The 17,996-nt window shown below is 39.3% G+C and overlaps 1 protein-coding gene across 1 annotated transcript in view; it reads left to right on the forward strand.

Annotated features, from left to right (window-relative positions):
* The first annotated feature begins 646 nt into the window (after positions 1–646).
* LOC133655390 (zinc finger MIZ domain-containing protein 1-like) overlaps positions 647–17,996 on the forward strand; it is a 260,084-nt gene continuing 242,734 nt past the window's right edge. The window contains exon 1 of the mRNA XM_062055505.1: positions 647–795. The gene's annotated coding sequence lies outside the window, so the exon portion shown is untranslated. The remainder of the gene's footprint in view (positions 796–17,996) is intronic.

Here is a 17,996-nt window from a genome sequence, read left to right on the forward strand (position 1 = left end):
CTTGTTAGCGACTGAAAAAAACTGTAATGGCCTTATTATAACCCTAACCCTCTAACCCTGACCCTAACCCTAACCAAATAACTCTAAATTAAGTCTTTATTACTTAGAATATGTTCCCCTAGTGTCCAAATAACTCTAAATTAAGTCTTTGTTACTTAGAATATGTTCCCCATACATATAACTTTGTCTTGAATTTGAAAAAAATATATATATATATTTTTCACTAAAGAATGCGCATATAAAACTGGTGGGGTTCGGTACCTCCAACAAGGTTAAGAACCACTGATTTAGGGCTATATAAATATACTTTGATTGATTGATCTAATCTAATATAATTTAACTAAATTAGCTAGCTAGCTACTACCCAGTTAGCCAGCTAGCCAAAACTATGTAGAGTACAGTATTAGTAAATATAGAAAATAAATATAAATAGATAAAACGCCAACATAAATAGTATACCATAAAAACATACCATTTTCATGTGCACTAAAGAGAGGGCACACTTAAACGCGGGATCCCAAACGAGCTCCAGGAGCCAGTCCGGCTCCACTCCGGGTTGCCTACCCGCTCGACGAGCCCCCTGAGCCGGGCCAGGTTTTCCGTGCAGCCGCGGCGCTAGAGTCCCAGTCTGTAATAGAATAGCCGATGTAATTTGACACTTCAACTTACTGCGCTCCGCCGGAGTCTATCCACTATACTCGCCCGCTGACGTTGAGCCGTTCGCGGGGAACCATATTTAAAAACAACAAGAGGCGACAATTAGCGAGGACTTTCTCCGCTTCTCCCCACAAGCCGGTGAGTAGCCGCGAACTTAACCGTCGGTCGCGACCATCGAGGCGGCGGAGACGCTGGCTGGTCTCGGTGAGGTTTTTTTTTTTTTTGTCTTGTTTTGTCCTCCAGACTTGGGCTCGGATTGTTTCCGACCTCCAACAATAGACGGAGTGACCGCTCGGAACCGGCAAGAAAAGGTTCTGAGCTGGAGGTGTTTTAAAAAAAAAAAATTTTACACGTTAAAACGGCGCTGGCTTACCAGCGGGGTCGGAGCTGATCGCTGCCCCGGGGAGGAGGGCATTTTCTCGGGTACTGTGGCGTTTGAGCTCCGGGCTTGCATCCGGCGTGGAGAATGAATCACGCCGCCGCGTGTGCATCATCTCCCGGGCACCCTTTTAACCTCCACAAAGCACATCTTCCATATTGTTGTCTTTTTGAATTGTGATGCATGCCTGCTGCAATAATGGACCGGAAAAAACCCCATCAATATTTGTCACTGCAGCTCACAATCTTTTTATATTATTGTTTATATCACAACTTGGCGTCACATAGAGAGGAGAGCATGCATTAGTTCTGCTGATGCTTCATTTATGTGCATTATAAGGTGATTTCTTAGTGTTATTGCTATGTCAATAAGGTGGTGCAGAGCTGAGCATGTGTCAAGCATGCTTAAGGTAGAAAAGGTGTGTGCAACTGGCACTGCTTTCAAGTCCCCTTTCTGCAGGTTACAAACATCTGCAGACACCCCTGCAGAGATTTGTTATGATGCTGCATCCACAGCCTGTTGTGATAAGAGGGGGTGGTGATGTATACAATGCTTGTTTACACATGTGTCATGTCACCCAGCGGTTGCCGCCCCTTCTGATGTCTGCACCTGGACCCCCCCTCCAGACCCGCTTTCAATACACAGTCCAACTTGCAGCGGCGTCATTATGATAATACATGAGAGAATGGTGTCACACCCCCCCCCCTCAAGCCTTCTTGGGAGGGCCCCCGAGGTTGTGGGCTCCTGAGTGGACGGCGGGAGCGGACCCCACCGGGGTCGACCTTCTTCTATTCGAGTGTTGGATGCGGAAACACCCGCAAGTCCCAACAAAAGGCACATTGACGAGCGGATCTGCAACGCAGCACGTGTGCCCGTCTGGTCGGGGGACTGTTCATTAACATTCTGCTTGCTTAGCGCCATAAGAAAACACATCAGGAAATGATGGAAAAAGTCTGTCTTGGGGTCAAACTGTGGTTACCATACAATGTTTTAAGCGCGTCTTTAACTGTCCAGGAAGTGGCATTATTTTTTATTGTTGCTGAAGCCATATTGTACTGAGCAGCCTGCACGGAGATGCGTGTAGCAAACAACTGGTGCCTTTTGCTAATATGCATAACCCGACTAAAAAAGATGCGGCGTGGGTGCTTATTGTTATCAATATGTGTTGTTAACTTATTTAGCCATCTTTCTTTTGTACTGAGCAGCCTGCACAGACAGAATGGTAACATTTTGGACGTTGCTTCTGGTGACAAGCATGTGCATCATCAATGATTGGTTTACGTCTTGTCGCTGAAGCCATATTGTACTGGGCAGACACGTGTGACAATTTTCAGCGTTCCTTCTGCAGGCGTGTGCCTGCAGGGCTTAATTATTATTATTATTTACATCCATACATCCATTCTGTACCGCTTGTCCCTTATTATTTACATATTGTCGTCAAATTGTCGACTTGCATATTCTACTGTATTCCTTATGATTATTGTAAAATTGTTGGCTTACTCAGCCATATTGTACCGGGCAGACATGTGTGACAATTTTCAGCGTTCCTTCTGCACGCATGTGCCTGCAATACATTATTATTATTATTTATATATTGTCGTCAAATTGTCGACTTGCGTATTGTACTGTATTCCTTACGATTATTGAAAAATTGTTGGCTTATTCAGCCATATTGTACTGGGCAGACATGTGTGACAATTTTCAGCGTTCCTTCTGCAGGCATGTGCCTGCAGTGCATTATTATTATTATTATTTACATATTGTCGTCAAATTGTCGACCTACGTATTATACTGTATTCCTTACGATTATTGTAAAATTGTTGGCTTATTCAGCCATATTAGCTGGGCAGACATGTGTGACAATTTTCAGCGTTCCTTCTGCAGGCATGTGCCTGCAATTCATTATTATAATTTTTATTTACATATTGTCGTCAAATTGTCGACTTGCGTATTCTACTGTATTCCTTACGATTATTGTAAAATTGTTGGCTTATTCAGCCATATTGTACTGAGCAGCCTGGGCAGTCACGTGTGACAATTTTCAGCGTTCCTTCTGCAGGCATGTGCCTGCAGTGCTTAATTATTATTATTATTTACATCCACCCATCCATTCACTACCGTTTGTCCCTTATTATTTACATATGGTCGTCAAATTGTCGACTTGCGTATTCTACTGTATTCCTTACGATTATTGTAAAATTGTTGGCTTATTCAGCCATTATGTACTGAGCAGCCTGGGCAGACACGTGTGACAATTTTCAGCTTTCCTTCTGGAGGGGATTTGATTTCTGCGATTGTATTTGTGGGATCTTTTTTGACTTTTTAGTTCCACATTTTCCAACTATTATTGCTGGCTATTGTTTTGGAGGCCACATCTCCAGAAAGCTGAAGATCCCTTCTCTATTATTCTTATTTTGTGTACTCCAGAGAATCAGCGTCGCCAGTAGACATTTGATTTTGGTCTATTTATTTTGTCAGAGTTATAGGAGCGCTCTGCTGTTTTTAAGGTCCTTTCTGCAGAAAAGCTGGTCAAAGATCATCTCTATGAGAGCCCTCTAGTGTTTTTGTTGCAAAAATGTGAGTCTTTCAAGTTTTTTGAAATGAACTCACTGGCCAACAGTTGAATAACCTCAAATGATGAAAAAGAGAGGACCTTGTGCAACACCACTAGTATAACTAAAGAAGTTTCACAAATGACTAAATCTGAAGTAAACAAGCCAAGGCAGCGCCTTAATTGCGTAAATTACATTACAAAATAAAAAAAATGCCAAAAAAGTAGAGGACTTAAAGAGGTGCTCTGTGGAACGTCTCAGTTATGTAAATCAACAATTAAGACCCCATTGTTGTGTTGCTAGCAAGGTTAAAATGTCAATACAAGGATATGTGTTTACAGTGGTCCAAGTTATTTTATACAACAGGAACACTTTAGTGTTTTTAAGAATTTGCTACAAAAATGTTTTTCTCCGAAGTTTTGAACTCTGGGCACTGGTATGGTGTCAGTTTTGACCCCCGGGCCGCCTGTTGAACCGCCCTGATTTAGGGAGTCCAATTGTTGACGTTTTTTGCGTATTGTTGTATCATTTCAGAGGCACAGTGCATCTGAAAAGTATTCACAGCGCTTCACTTTTTCCACATGTTGTTATTTACAGCCTTATTCCAAAACAAATAATAGTATACTAATATAATCATAAATACATTCATTGTTGTCCTCAAAATTCTACAGACAATACCCCATAATGACAATGTGAAAATGTTTTTATTTTTATTTTTACAAATGCATTAGAAATAAAAAAAAATCACAAGTACTTAATTATTTATAGCCTTTGCTCAATACTTTGTTGATGCACTTTTGTCAGAAATTATATTTTCTATTTTTTTGAATATGATGCCACAAGCTTGCCCATTCCTCTTTGCCACACCTCCCAAGCGCCATCAGGTGGGATTAGAAGTGTTGGTTTTTCATCCAGGATGTCTCCGTACATTTCTGCATTCATCTTTCCCTCTATCCTGGCTCGTCTCCCTGTTGCTGCCACTGAATACCATCCCCGCAGTATGATGCTGCCACCACCATGCTTCACTGTAGGTGAGAGAATTTTGTTTCTCGTGGTATGAGAGTCTTTCAGGTCCATTTTGGCCAACTTTTTACTAAAAAAATGGCTTCCGTCTGGCCACCCCACCATACAGGCCTGATTGGTGGTTTGCTGCAGAGATGGTTGTCCTTCTGGAAGGTTCTCCTCTCTCCACAGAGGAATGCTGTAGGTCTGACAGAGTGACCGTTGTGTTCTTGGTCACCTCCCTGACTAGACTAAGATGAATGCAGCAATGTACAGAGACATCCTGGGTGAAAACCAATGCGTCCATCTAACCTGATGGAGCTTGAGAGGTGCTGCAAAGAGGAATGGGTGAAGCTTGTGGCATCGTACTCAAAAAGAAGGTGCATCAACAGAGTATTGAGCAAAAGGCTTTGAATACATATTTTTATGTTTAGTAAAAGTGCAAAATTAAAAGAAAAACGTTTCACATTGTCATTATAGGGTATTTTCTGTAGAATTTTGAGGACAACAATAAATTTTTTCCATTTTGGAATAAGGCTGTGACATACCAAAATGTAGAAAAATTTAAGTGCTGTGAATACTTTCGGCGTGCACTCTGCACATTGCTGCATTCATCTTTCCCTCTATCCTGACTAGTCTCCCTGTTCCTGCCGCTGAATACCATCAGCACTGGATTTTAGAGCTCTGCTTTTATACCGACCTCGCATTCAGCTTAACAGCCCGTTTAATGTTGTCATTCTCGTGAGTCGTCCTTAAAATGACGCTGGGAGCGCCGCAAAAAACCCCCAAAACTCCGCGGTCTGAGCCTGTGTGAGGTTTGTGTAGGTTCCCGTCTCCCTGGGATGAATCACGCGTCTGCAGTGTGGTGCTGGATCCAAAGAAAAAAAAGTGTGTCAAAGGAAGTTCGAGTACTCTGTCAGGACATTACGCCCGGTGCTGCTCGTTCCAGAATAGCCTGGAACGTTTTGTTTTCCGGCTGATTACATTTCAATACAAGCATGATGTTGCCTTTAGGTGCCAAGTTTAGCTGTTAGAAATCCTGCAGACGGCAGTTTCAGCTGCTAATTGACTTGTTTGATTGATTATCGGGTCTGCGTCATGTGTGAGAATCCTCAATCTCCGTTGCAAAATGTGCAAAACCATTTAATTGAGCAATTAACTAGAGAGAAAAAAATAAATGAATCAATTGCTGCCGCTTTGAGTAGACCATACAAGCAACTGATTTATGCTTATTATTAATATGATTGTGGCAAAAGGAAATGATTAGCGGTAGACTTCCTGTTCATTCCCCTCCAGCTGCTCATGTCACAACATTACAGAGGTTCAATTTCACAGGTTCAGCACAGCAACCACCTTAATCTGCATTTTTTTGGTGGTTTTAACAACTTGTTCCCTTTTCTGATGGAATATCTCAGGATTCTTTAAATAACTTTTCCCCAAATCCCGATTGGCTGTTGAAACCACGTCCAAGGCAAGAACAGAACATTTATGCGTCATTTTGGGCCTGCTTTCACCTGACTTCCTGCTACAAATGTGTCAGTGTGATGAAAAGATAAAGTTAATGATTAGTGGTGAAATGACCAATATTGACAGTACTGACACTTTTTAAAGATACAGGCAACAGCTTAATAGTTTTTATTGTCACTAATGTTTAAAAGCAATGATTGGTTGTATTGGACTGTTTTTGTCAATAATGGGCATGTGAAAGGGAAAAAAGTAGGGATGTCCGATAATATCGGCCTGCCAATATTATCGGCCGATAAATGCGTTAAAATGTAATATCGGAAATTATCGGTATCGTTTTTTTTATTATCGGTATCGTTTTTTTTTTTTTTTTAAATTAAATCAACATAAAAAACACAAGATACCAACCCAAAAAACCTCCCTCCTCATTCACACAAAAGGGTTGTTTCTTTCTGTTATTAATATTCTGGTTCCTACATTATATATCAATATATATCAATACAGTCTGCAAGGGATACAGTCCGTAAGCACACATGATTGTGCGTGCTGCTGGTCCACTAATAGTACTAACCTTTAACAGTTAATGTTACTCATTTTCATTAATTACTAGTTTCTATGTAACTGTTTTTATATTTTTTTACTTTCTTTTTTATTCAAGAAAATGTTTTTAATTTATTTATCTTATTTTATTTTATTTTATTTTTTTAAAAGTACCTTATCTTCACCATACCTGGTTGTCCAAATTACGCATAATAATGTGTTAATTCCACGACTGTATATATCGGTTGATATCGGTATCGGTTGATATCGGTATCGGTAATTAAAGAGTTGGACAATATCGGAATATCGGGTATCGGCAAAAAGCCATTATCGGACATCCCTAGAAAAAAGTACAAATTATTTAAATTCATGACGCAATACACAACACTTTTTATTGTGATGAATACAACACAGGCCAAAAGTTTGGACACACCTTCTCATTCAATGCGTTTTCTTTATATTCATGACTATTTACATTGTAGATTGTCCCTGAAGGCATCACAACTATGAATGAACACATGTGGAGTCATTTGCTTAACAAAAAAAGGTGAAATAACTGTAAACATGTTTTCTATTCTATTCTATTCTATTCTCTGATTACTGCTTTGCACACTCTTGGCATTCTCTGGATGAGCTTCAAGAGGTGGTCACCTGAAATGATTTTCACTTCACAGGTGTGCCTTATCAGGGTTGATTAGTGGAATTTTTTCCTTTATCAATGGGTTTGGGACCATCAGTTGTGTTGTGAATGAGAAGGTGTGTCCAAACTTTTGGCCTGTACTGTAGGTGTTCATCCATAATAGGTAGTCATTATTTGTAGACCTGGGCGATAAATCGATTTTATCTCTTTTTGTCTTTCAATCACAATTCGGATGTGAATCGATTTTTCCGACACCCCTAAAAGTCAATGTTTTGTGGTTAGGCTGTTAAAAAAAACATATATACATATGTATATATATATATATATTTAAGTTCAAATTGAAGAATTTTGGACACTTTCTAAGGCAAAAAAGCAATTTTTTTGTGATTCTTGACTGAAGTCAATGCGGTAAAGTGGTAAAAAAATAACAATTAAGTCAAGTTCATGGTGCATTTTTGACACTTGGTTAGACTATGTAACCGGATAACGGATTAATCTTTTGTCATTGTGATTAGCGGGTAAAATCAATACAGTGAATCTTACAACTCGCAACTCATTTAAAATTCTTGGGGTGACAATTCAATTCAGAATCAATTCTAGATTCAAAAAGATTCTCGACAAAAACTGATTCTCCCAAAATGTATTTGCTATACAAAATTATAATACAATCTTTTAAAAGAAAGTTACAAGTTAGGAAAGCTCCACTTGGCTGCTGACGTATACGCACAGCAAGTAAACGCGGCGATGGCCTGTAAAAACGTCTTTTAAAAAATAGATTTGTGAACATTTTAAATCGATCCAGAATTGTTATTACCGTATTTTCCGTACTATAGAGTGCACCGGAATATAAGCCGCACCCACTAAATTTTAAAAGAAAACAAATGTTTCTATATAAAAGCCTTACAGGAGTACAAGCCGCAGTTATTTACACAGAAAGATTCTGTAAATGTTTATTTACATACCTTAATTGTTTCCAAACGGTGTCTGATACACGGCAGTAAAATGGCTGATCAAATAAAACAGAAGTCATCGTCATGGACCCATCCAATTAGCTAAACAGACTCAATAATTTGTAAGACTGAAACAATACAAAAAGAATATCGTTGTAATAGTTATAATAGTAAGACAGACACTCCTAAATGTGTTAGCGTATTAGCTAATGCTAACGATGCTCGCGTCATCACATTACGACGTCAAGTACAAATATGCATGAAAACACTCCTACAGACATCACACATAGGAATTTTAGTAAGTATAAACAGTTTTAGTTATACCTTAAAACTTACAGACGTTGCTTGGAGTGATGAATGAAGAATCCGTACCAGTACCAACGCTATGGACGGCTAGAAGACAGGGAAAAAAAGCACTATATATAAATAGAAGGACATTGCAGCACCTGCAGGGAACACATTTGTCCAAAAGATGGCACCATAGTACAAAAAGTAAAACAACATTTCAGTGTTATTTTATTATTGTCGTCAGCAAAGAAAAATCTGTAAATTAGCCGCAGGGTTCAAGGCGTAGGAAAAAAGTAGCAGCTCAAATTTATGGTATTCAGAATCCTGATTTCGGACGTGAATCAATTTTTTCCGACACCCCCTAAAAGTGACTAAAATTAAGGGATTTGAGACACTTAAAAACCTCTAAAGCAGGGGTCACCAACGCGGTGCCCGCGGGCACCAGGTAGCCCGTAAGGACCAGATGAGTAGCCCGCTGGCCTGTTCTAAAAATAGCTCAAATAGCAGCACTTACCAGTGAGCTGCCTCTATTTTTTAAATGTTATTTATTTACTAGCAAGCTGGTCTTGCTTTGCCCGACATTTTTAATTCTAAGAAAGACAAAATTCAAATAAAATTTGAAAATCCAAGAAAATATTTTAAAGACTTGGTCTTCACTTGTTTAAATAAATTCATGAATTTTTTTACTTTGCTTCTTATAACTTTCAGAAAGACAATTTTAGAGAAAAAAATACAACCTTAAAAATGATTTTAGGATTTTTAAACACATATACCTTTTTACCTTTTAAATTCCTTCCTCTTCTTTCCTGACAATTTAAATCAATGTTCAAGTACATTAATTTTTTTATTGTAAAGAATAATAAATACATTTTAATTGAATTCTTCATTTTAGCTTCTGTTTTTTCGACGAAGAATATTTGTGAAATATTTCCTCAAACTTATCATGATTAAAATTCAAAAAAATTATTCCGGCAAATCTAGAAAATCTGTAGAATCAAATTTAAATCTTATTTCAAAGTCTTTTGAATTTCTTTTAAAATTTTTGTTCTGGAAAATCTAGAAGAAATAATGATTTGTCTTTGTTAGAAATATAGCTTGGTCCAATTTGTTATATATTCTAACAAAGTGTAGATTGGATTTTAACCTATTTAAAACATGTCATCAAAATTCTAAAATTAATCTTAATCAGGAAAAATTACTAATGATGTTCCATAAATTCTTTTTTTAATTTTTTCAAAAAGATTCAAATTAGCTAGTTTTTCTCTTCTTTTTTTCGGTTGAATTTTGAATTTTTAAAGAGTCGAAATTGAAGATAGACTGTTTCAAAATTTAATTGTCATTTTTTTCGTGTTTTCTCCTCTTTTAAACCGTTCAATTAAGTGTAAATATCATTAATTATTAATAATAACATAGAGTTAAAGGTAAATTGAGCAAATTGGCTATTTCTGGCAATTTATTTAAGTGTGTATCAAACTGGTAGCCCTTCGCATTAATCACTACCCAAGAAGTAGCTCTTGCTTTCAAAAAGGTTGGTGACCCCTGCTCTAAAGGCTTAGTGGCCACATGCGTGGACAGCACCTTTTAGCTCTTATTTCCAAAATTGTGTACATTACTGAATTGGGGTCTTATGGCCGCTTATGTGGACACTTATACTGCCATCTGGTGGTGTCAGAAGAGTATAACATACAATGGAATTTGGAGGGAAAAAATGGTAAAAATAAGAATTAGCATGTCACTAAACATGAAGTACACGTTTGTTACTTATGGACCAAGTACATCATATCAAAAGATGATTCTTAGTTTTTTTTTCTAATTAGGGTCCAATAAGCCCAAATAGCAAAGAGAAATAAAAAAAGCATGTAAACAAACACCTTGGGCCTTAAAGGCCTACTGAAAGCCACTACTACCGACCACGCAGTCTGATAGTTTATATATCAATGATGAAATCTTAACATTGCAACACATGCCAATACGGCCGGGTTAACTTATAAAGTGACATTTTAAATTTCCAGGGAAATATCCGGCTGAAAACGTCTCGGTATGATGACGTTTGCGCGTGACGTCACGGATTGTAGCAGACATTTTGGAACAGCACGGTGGCCAGCTTAAGTCGTCTGTTTTCATCGCAAAATTCCACAGTATTCTGGACATCTGTGTTGGTGAATCTTTTGCAATTTGTTTAATGAACAATGAAGACAGCAAAGAAGAAAGCTGTAGGTGGGATCGGTGTATTAGCGGCTGGCTGCAGCAACACAACGCCGTCCGCCGCCGCGCCGCTGTCCTCACCGGTGACTGGGTTGACTTCCTCCGTCTCCGGGCCGCCAACCGCACCGATGATCGTGGTGAAGTCCTCCGTCGCGCCGTCGATCGCTGGAACGCAGGTGAGCACGGGTGGTGAGGGATGGCGTAGGTGGAGAGCTAATGTTTTTAGCATAGCTCTGTCGAGGTCCCATAGCTAAGTTAGCTTCAATGGCGTCGTTAGCAACAGCATTAACCGTGTGGTTACAGGTCCAGGGTTTAGTTCAGTGTCTCCTGAGAGTAGAAGTAATAGTAGTATTGTTGATCTTCGGTCTATCCTTCCAGTCAGGGGCATGTTTCTTCTGTTTCTATCCGCAGTTAAGCACGATGCTATCACGTTAGCTCCGGAGCTAAAGTGTTTCGCCGATGTATTGTCGTGGAGATAAAAGTCACTGTGAATGTCCATTTCGCGTTCTCGACTCTCAGGTGAGCACGGGTGTTGATGAGCAGATGAGGGCTGGCTGGCGTAGGTGGTGCGCTAATGTTTTTATCATAGCTCTGTGAGGTCCCGTTGCTAAGTTAGCTTCAATGGCGTCGTTAGCAACAGCATTGTTAAGCTTCGCCAAGCTGGAAAGCATTAACCGTGTAGTTACAGGTCCAGGGTTTAATAGTATTGTTGATTTTCTGTCTATCCTTCCAGTCAGGGGTTTATTTATTTTGTTTCTATCTGCATTTGAGCACGATGCTATCACGTTAGCTCCGTAGCTAAAGTGTTTCGCCGATGTATTGTCGTGGAGATAAAAGTCACTGTGAATGTCCATTTCGCATTCTCGACTCTCATTTTCAAGAGGATATAGTATCCCAGGTGGTTTAAAATACAAATCCGTGATCCACAATAGAAAAAGGAGAAAGTGTGGAATCCAATGAGCCCTTGTACCTAAGTTACGGTCAGAGCGAAAAAAGATACATGCTGGCGTCCTGCACTGCACTCTAATCCTTCACTCTCACTTTCCTCATCCACAAATCTTTCATCCACGCTCAAATTAATGGGGTAATCGTCGCTTTCTCGGTCCGAATCGCTCTCGCTGCTGGTGGGAATGATTGTAAACAATGTGCAGATGTGAGGCGCTCCACAACCGGTGACGTCACGCTACTTCCGGTACAGGCTAGGCTTTTTTTATCAGCGACCAAAAGTTGCGAACTTTATCGTCGATGTTCTCTACTACCGGTAAATCCTTTCAGCAAAAATATGGCAATATCGCAAAATGATCAAGTATGACACATAGAATGGACCTGCTATCCCCGTTTAAATAAGAAAATGTCATTTCAGTAGGCCTTTAAGAGGATATATAGCAGGGGTGTCAAACATACGGCCCGCGGGCCGGATCAGGCCCGTGAACAGATTTTATCCGGCCCGCGGGATGAGTTTGCGAAGTATAAAAATGAGCCGAAATTTTTGAATGAAAGAAACTGCTGTTCTAAATGTATGCACTAGATGTCGCAATAGCAATTCTTTGTATATTTGTAGATTATGCTAAATACGTTTAAAAAAATAAACCCGTGCACCGTTTAAGGAAAATTAGCAAGCTACCTTAATAACATCCTGTAATTTGATTTTAATATTATTTTTTTATCTTGATAGATTGAAAATTAACACCAATGAGTTGACAGATGAATATTATCACATAATTTATTCAGAAATAATAAATAACGACAAATAAAGATAGAATACTATTAACCGCAACATGTAAGTGTAAAAAAAACAAAAAAAACATTATGAATTCTACATTTTCAGAATGTGCTTGTTCTATTTTTAAACAAAGAAATCAATCTGAAGTTGTCTTTATTTTTAAGTTATCGTGCCGTGATTTTACCAGTCCGGCCCACTTGGGAGTAAATTTTTCTCCATGTGGCCCCCGATCTAAAATGAGTTTGACACCCTTGATATATAGTGTTGAAAAATAGCAATTATGTCAAGTTCATGAAACATGTTTAGCCCATTCAAATAACTTGTTAGTGCATTTTAATTTGATCAGTGTGTAAAGTTGCAAAATTGACAGTCACTCAAATTCAAATTGAGTCATATGTCAGACACTTTTTGTACCACTCAACTTTAAAAAAAAAAAAAAGGATAATGGTCAAAGTGCCAATGAGTCAAGTTCATGCTACATTTTTGACACACAACCAACTGATCCAGTGTGTAAAGTCAACGGTGGGCGCCTTGGGAGTGAAGTGGTGCAAAATAACAATTTGTCAAGTTCAACTTTGACACACTCCGGGGGGAAAAATTCATCTTTTGCCGTTTCCCTCCCACTAAACCCGCGACGCGGCTTGATACGTCGAACAGGTGGTCGCTAACGTTCGTGACGGGGCGCCGGCCGACCCCTCGGCGTCGCCCGTCAAGACGAGTGTGTCATTTTTTTTTTTTTTCCCCTTCCCTGCAAGCTCCTCCGAGGGTTTATTGTCAGATTTTTCAAGATTTCACTGCAAAAAAAAATGTCAGCGTCTGAATAAATCCACACAGCCGGGGAAAGTGTGTCTTCTTGACGGTGATTTATCTCCCGATACATCTTGCATGTGTGAGTACGTCTTGGTTCTGTGTGCAATGATTTGTGCGCCTGCAGGAGCTGCCGTGCGCCGAGGCCTTTTTACGATGGACGGTCGGACTCTGTCGCCCTGACTGTTGACTGTTAATACGAGGCTTCTATTTTGACAACACCGCTCAGGGAATGGGTATCCGCGGCGGCGGCGGCGGCGGCAAGGAGACGTGCCGGGGGTGTCGCCATACCACACATCATTTAATCACGTTAGAGCGTGCAAGCGCTCGCTGCTTATTTTGGGTCGTGGCGGTGATAACAGTTGTTATTGTACAAAGTGTTGTGCACAAGGCGCTGTAGACTAAACCAGCATGACACTCTGTTAAACATTCACCTAATTTGTGAGGTGTATGTCACATCATGGCTGTATCTCTCCTACCCGGAATAATGGCTGATTAAGCGATTAATTACCGTATTTTTCAGACTATAAGGCGCACTTAAAATCCTTTCATTTTCTCAAAACTCGACAGTGCACCCTAATGTACGGAATGATTCTGGTTGTGCTTACCGACCTCGAAGCAATTTTTTTTTGGTACATGGTGTAATGATAAGTGGGACGAGTAGATGGTCAATCAATCAATCAATCAATGTTTACTTATATAGCCCTAAATCACAAGTGTCTCAAAGGGCTGCACAAGCCACAATGACATCCTCGGTTCAGAGCCCACATAAGGGCAAGGAAAAACTCAACCCAATGGGATGACAATGAGAAACCTTGGAGACGTCGAGTGGATCTAGCATAATATTGTGAGAGTCCAGTCCATAGTGGATCTAACCCAGTGGTTCTTAACCTTGTTGGAGGTACCGAACCCCACCAGTTTCATATGCGCATTCACCGAACCCTTCTTTAGTGAAAAATAAAATGTTTTTTTTTTTCAAATTCAAGACAAAGTTATATGTTTTTGGTAACACTTTAGTATGGGGAACATATTCTAAGTAACAAAGACCTAATTTAGAGTTATTTGGTTAGGGTTAGGGTTATAATAAGGCCATGCAGAATAAGGCATTAATAAGTACTTAATAATGACTAGTTAAGAGCCAATATGTTACTAATTTGCATGTTAATAAGCAACTAATTAGTGGTGAATATGTTCCCCATACTAAAGTGTTACCATGTTTTTTTACTGGTGCACAAAATGAACCGTGCATGGACATCACCTTGTTCAAAGAACAAAACCAACACAGTGCATAAACTCACAACAAATTACACACTTGCAAATCAGTGTGACTTCTGCTGTTGCCGTATCCGTAATACGCCGATAGGGAGAAGTTTTTATTTACACGATGAGTCGGGTGTGTCTTGACCTCCGCCGAACCCCTGAGCCCGACTCACCGAACCCCTAGGGTTCGATCGAACCCAGATTAAGAACCACTGACCTAACATAATAGTGAGAGTCCAGTCCATAGTGGGGCCAGCAGGAGACCATACCGAGCGGAGACAGGTCAGCAGCGCAGAGATGTCCCCAACCGATGCACAGGCGAGCGGTCCACCCCGGGTCCCGACTTTGGACAGCCAGCACTTCATCCGTGGCCACCGAACCTCCCACGAGGGAGAGGGGGGCAGAGCAGAAAAGAAAAGAAACGGCAGATCAACTGGTCTAAAAGGGGGGTCTATTTTAAAGGCTAGAGTATACAAATGAGATGGTAGTCACACATAAGAGATACGTGTAGACTGCAATATGACTCAAGTAAACAACACCAAAATTGGATATGTTCCATTGAAAATATAGAACATTACACACGGCGCTCAAAAATCTATCAAAATGTTTTAGTACGACTTTGGTAAGCTACGAAGCCGCACCGCTTGATGGATTGTACTGTGCTTCAACATAGGAGTATTATTATGGTGTGTGTATAAGGTAAGACATAGTATCTGGTGTTTTGTTTCGCAATATTATGCAAAAGAGACTATTCTTACCTTCTGGTACCTGCTGTTCTGTATTTGGGATCTGCATAATTCCTGAAAATTTGTGCGCATCCGCCTTTGTAGTCCGTGGCGACCCTCTTTTCTCTATCTTCTTGTTATGGGACATTCATCCTCTGCTGTTGCCATTTCTAATATAAAGAAGTGTAAAGTTCTTACTTATATCTGTCAGTAAACTCGCCGTGAAAGCGCTAAAACATACCAGTGCAGTGAGTCTACATTATGCACCCAAGGAACTTAAGTTATTAGAGAGTTCCGGTCGGATGGTTTTTCATGGGACACATTTCCGGTGTTGTTGTTTATGGATGAGGAGATGCTGCTCTGTTATTGATTAAAGTAAAGTCTGAATGTCATTAAAACAGTTAGCTCCATCTTTTGAAACTTGTTCAACTCAAGTCCTTGCACGCTGCCGAAGGTGAGCCACGTAAATAAGCGACTGTCAGAAAGCGGCTTGAAGATGATCGGTAAAACATAATCTATGCAACATTTTGACCAAAGAACCACAAGGAAGTGTTTTCAATTCCGTAAAAAATAATAATAAAATGACTCCTCTAATGCGCCCTATAATCTGGTGCGCCTTATATATGAAAAAAGATAAAAAATAAACCATTCATCGGCAGTGCACTTTATAATCCGGTGCGCCCTATGGTCCGGAAAATACGGAATTATTGTTATTTGTTTTATTGATTATTAAAATACATACACATTTGAAGTATTTTCAGGCATCTGAAATTGATAAACAATATTCATAAATATTGTAATTATAGAGCTGTAAAAAAATATTTACATTTTGTCAAAATTAACATTGTAAATTTTCTCAATTGTCAAATTTGGGAATTTAGCCAAGCCTATGTAGCACCAACCACCTTAGTAGGCAAACATACATTAAAGCTTGTGAAGCTAAATTCCCCTGAAGTTGGACAGTTGTTGGGGAAAAAAATGACTACAAAAATCTTCAGGAAAATATGTTGGAAGAAATATTACGCAATACTTGTGTGAGACATGTTTTTCCGGAGGATTTTGGTTGAATTCTGACGTAAACAAACTACAAGGCATTCCACTCCCAAAGAAGTTGTTACTATGAATTGCCATTTGACTGAATTTTATTGATTGGCTATCGGGAATATTTAATAATTACAAAAGACTGTGGTCAAAATCTGCGGTTCATGACTTAATTTACTTCAACAATCCCGCAACCATGATTAATGATTAGGCGTCACAACTTAAAGTAGAACATTAACTAGCTATAGGATTCCTGCACTGCAAAAACTGAAATCTAAGTAAGATTAAATATTTCAAATAAGGGTGATATTTGCTTATTTTCTGTCTGATAAGATAATTCTTCTCACGAAGCAGATTTTATGTTACAGTGTTTTACTTGTTTTAAGGATTTTGGTCCTAAATGATTTCAGTAAGATATTACAGCTTGTTGCTGAGATTTGATGAGCTATATTGAGTAAAACATGCTTGAAACTAGAATATCAACTGTTGCAAAGCTGCGTCATCAACACTCACAAGTATAAAACTACTTTTTTAAAGTAATAATTTCTTATTTCAAGCATGAAAAAAAAACCATGACTTTGACACAATTGTGTCTCATATTAAAACAGATGTCAGCCAAATGGACTTTGCTGTTTTATTTTTAATGAAACAATAGAAAATACAGTTATTAGTGAGAATATACTTATTTTAAGGTATTTTTGGGTTCATTGAGGTTAGCTAATGCTACTTGTTTTGGAAAGTCTTGACAAGCCACATTTTCTTGTTCTATTGGCAGATAATTTTGCTTAGTTCAAATAAAAAAACCCTAATTTTTTATTTTTTTTTCTTGTTTTTGAACACTGACATTTTGCAGTGTGGCGATGCAGTTCAATAAAATTTAGGGACCTATAACGAATTTTGTACTTTTACAGGCAGCGACCTAATTCCGTCGGTATCGATTTCCAAAAATCAAACTGTGCCATTTTTCAATACCTTTGTTGCACAGTAAGTTTGTACAATAATGTACAGTAGTAAAGTGAAGTGAATTATATTTATATAGCGCTTTTCTCTCGTGAATCAAAGCGCTTTATAGTGAAACCTATTGTCTAAGTAAAACATGTTTTTAAACCAGTGTGGGTGGCACTGGCAGCAGGCGGGTGAAGTGTCTTGCCCAAGGACACAACAGCTGTGACTAGGATGGCAGAAGCGGGGATCGAACCTAGAACCATCAGGTTGCTGGCACGGCCGCTCTACCAACCGAGCTACGCTAGCTCGATGCTCACGTTGGCTTTGCTACTAATTACCATTAGTGATTTTACATGGCGATTTCAACAAATCCAAATTTGGTTATCAAAACTACAACCAAGATGCACTTGTTACAAAGAGAGATGTCCGATAATACCGATTTTATCCGCCGATAAATGCTTTAAAATGTAATATCGGAAATTATCGGTATCGGTTTCAAAAAGTAAAACGTATGACTTTTTAAAACGCCGCTGTACGGAGTGGTACACGGACGTAGGTAGAAGTACAGAGCGCCAATAAACCTTAAAGGCACTGCCTTTGCGTGCCGGCCCAATCACATAATATCTACGGCTTTTCACGCACACAAGTGAATGCATGCATACTTGGTCAACAGCCATACAGGTCACCCTGAGGGTGTCCGTATAAACAACTTTAACACTGTTACAAATATGCGCCACACTGTGAACCCACACCAAACAAGAACGACAACCACATTTCGGGAGAACATCCGCACCGTAACACAACATAAACACAACAGA

The sequence above is a fragment of the Entelurus aequoreus genome, linkage group LG08 (genome assembly GCF_033978785.1).
Source record: "Entelurus aequoreus isolate RoL-2023_Sb linkage group LG08, RoL_Eaeq_v1.1, whole genome shotgun sequence".
Classification (NCBI taxonomy): Eukaryota; Metazoa; Chordata; class Actinopteri; order Syngnathiformes; family Syngnathidae; genus Entelurus; species Entelurus aequoreus.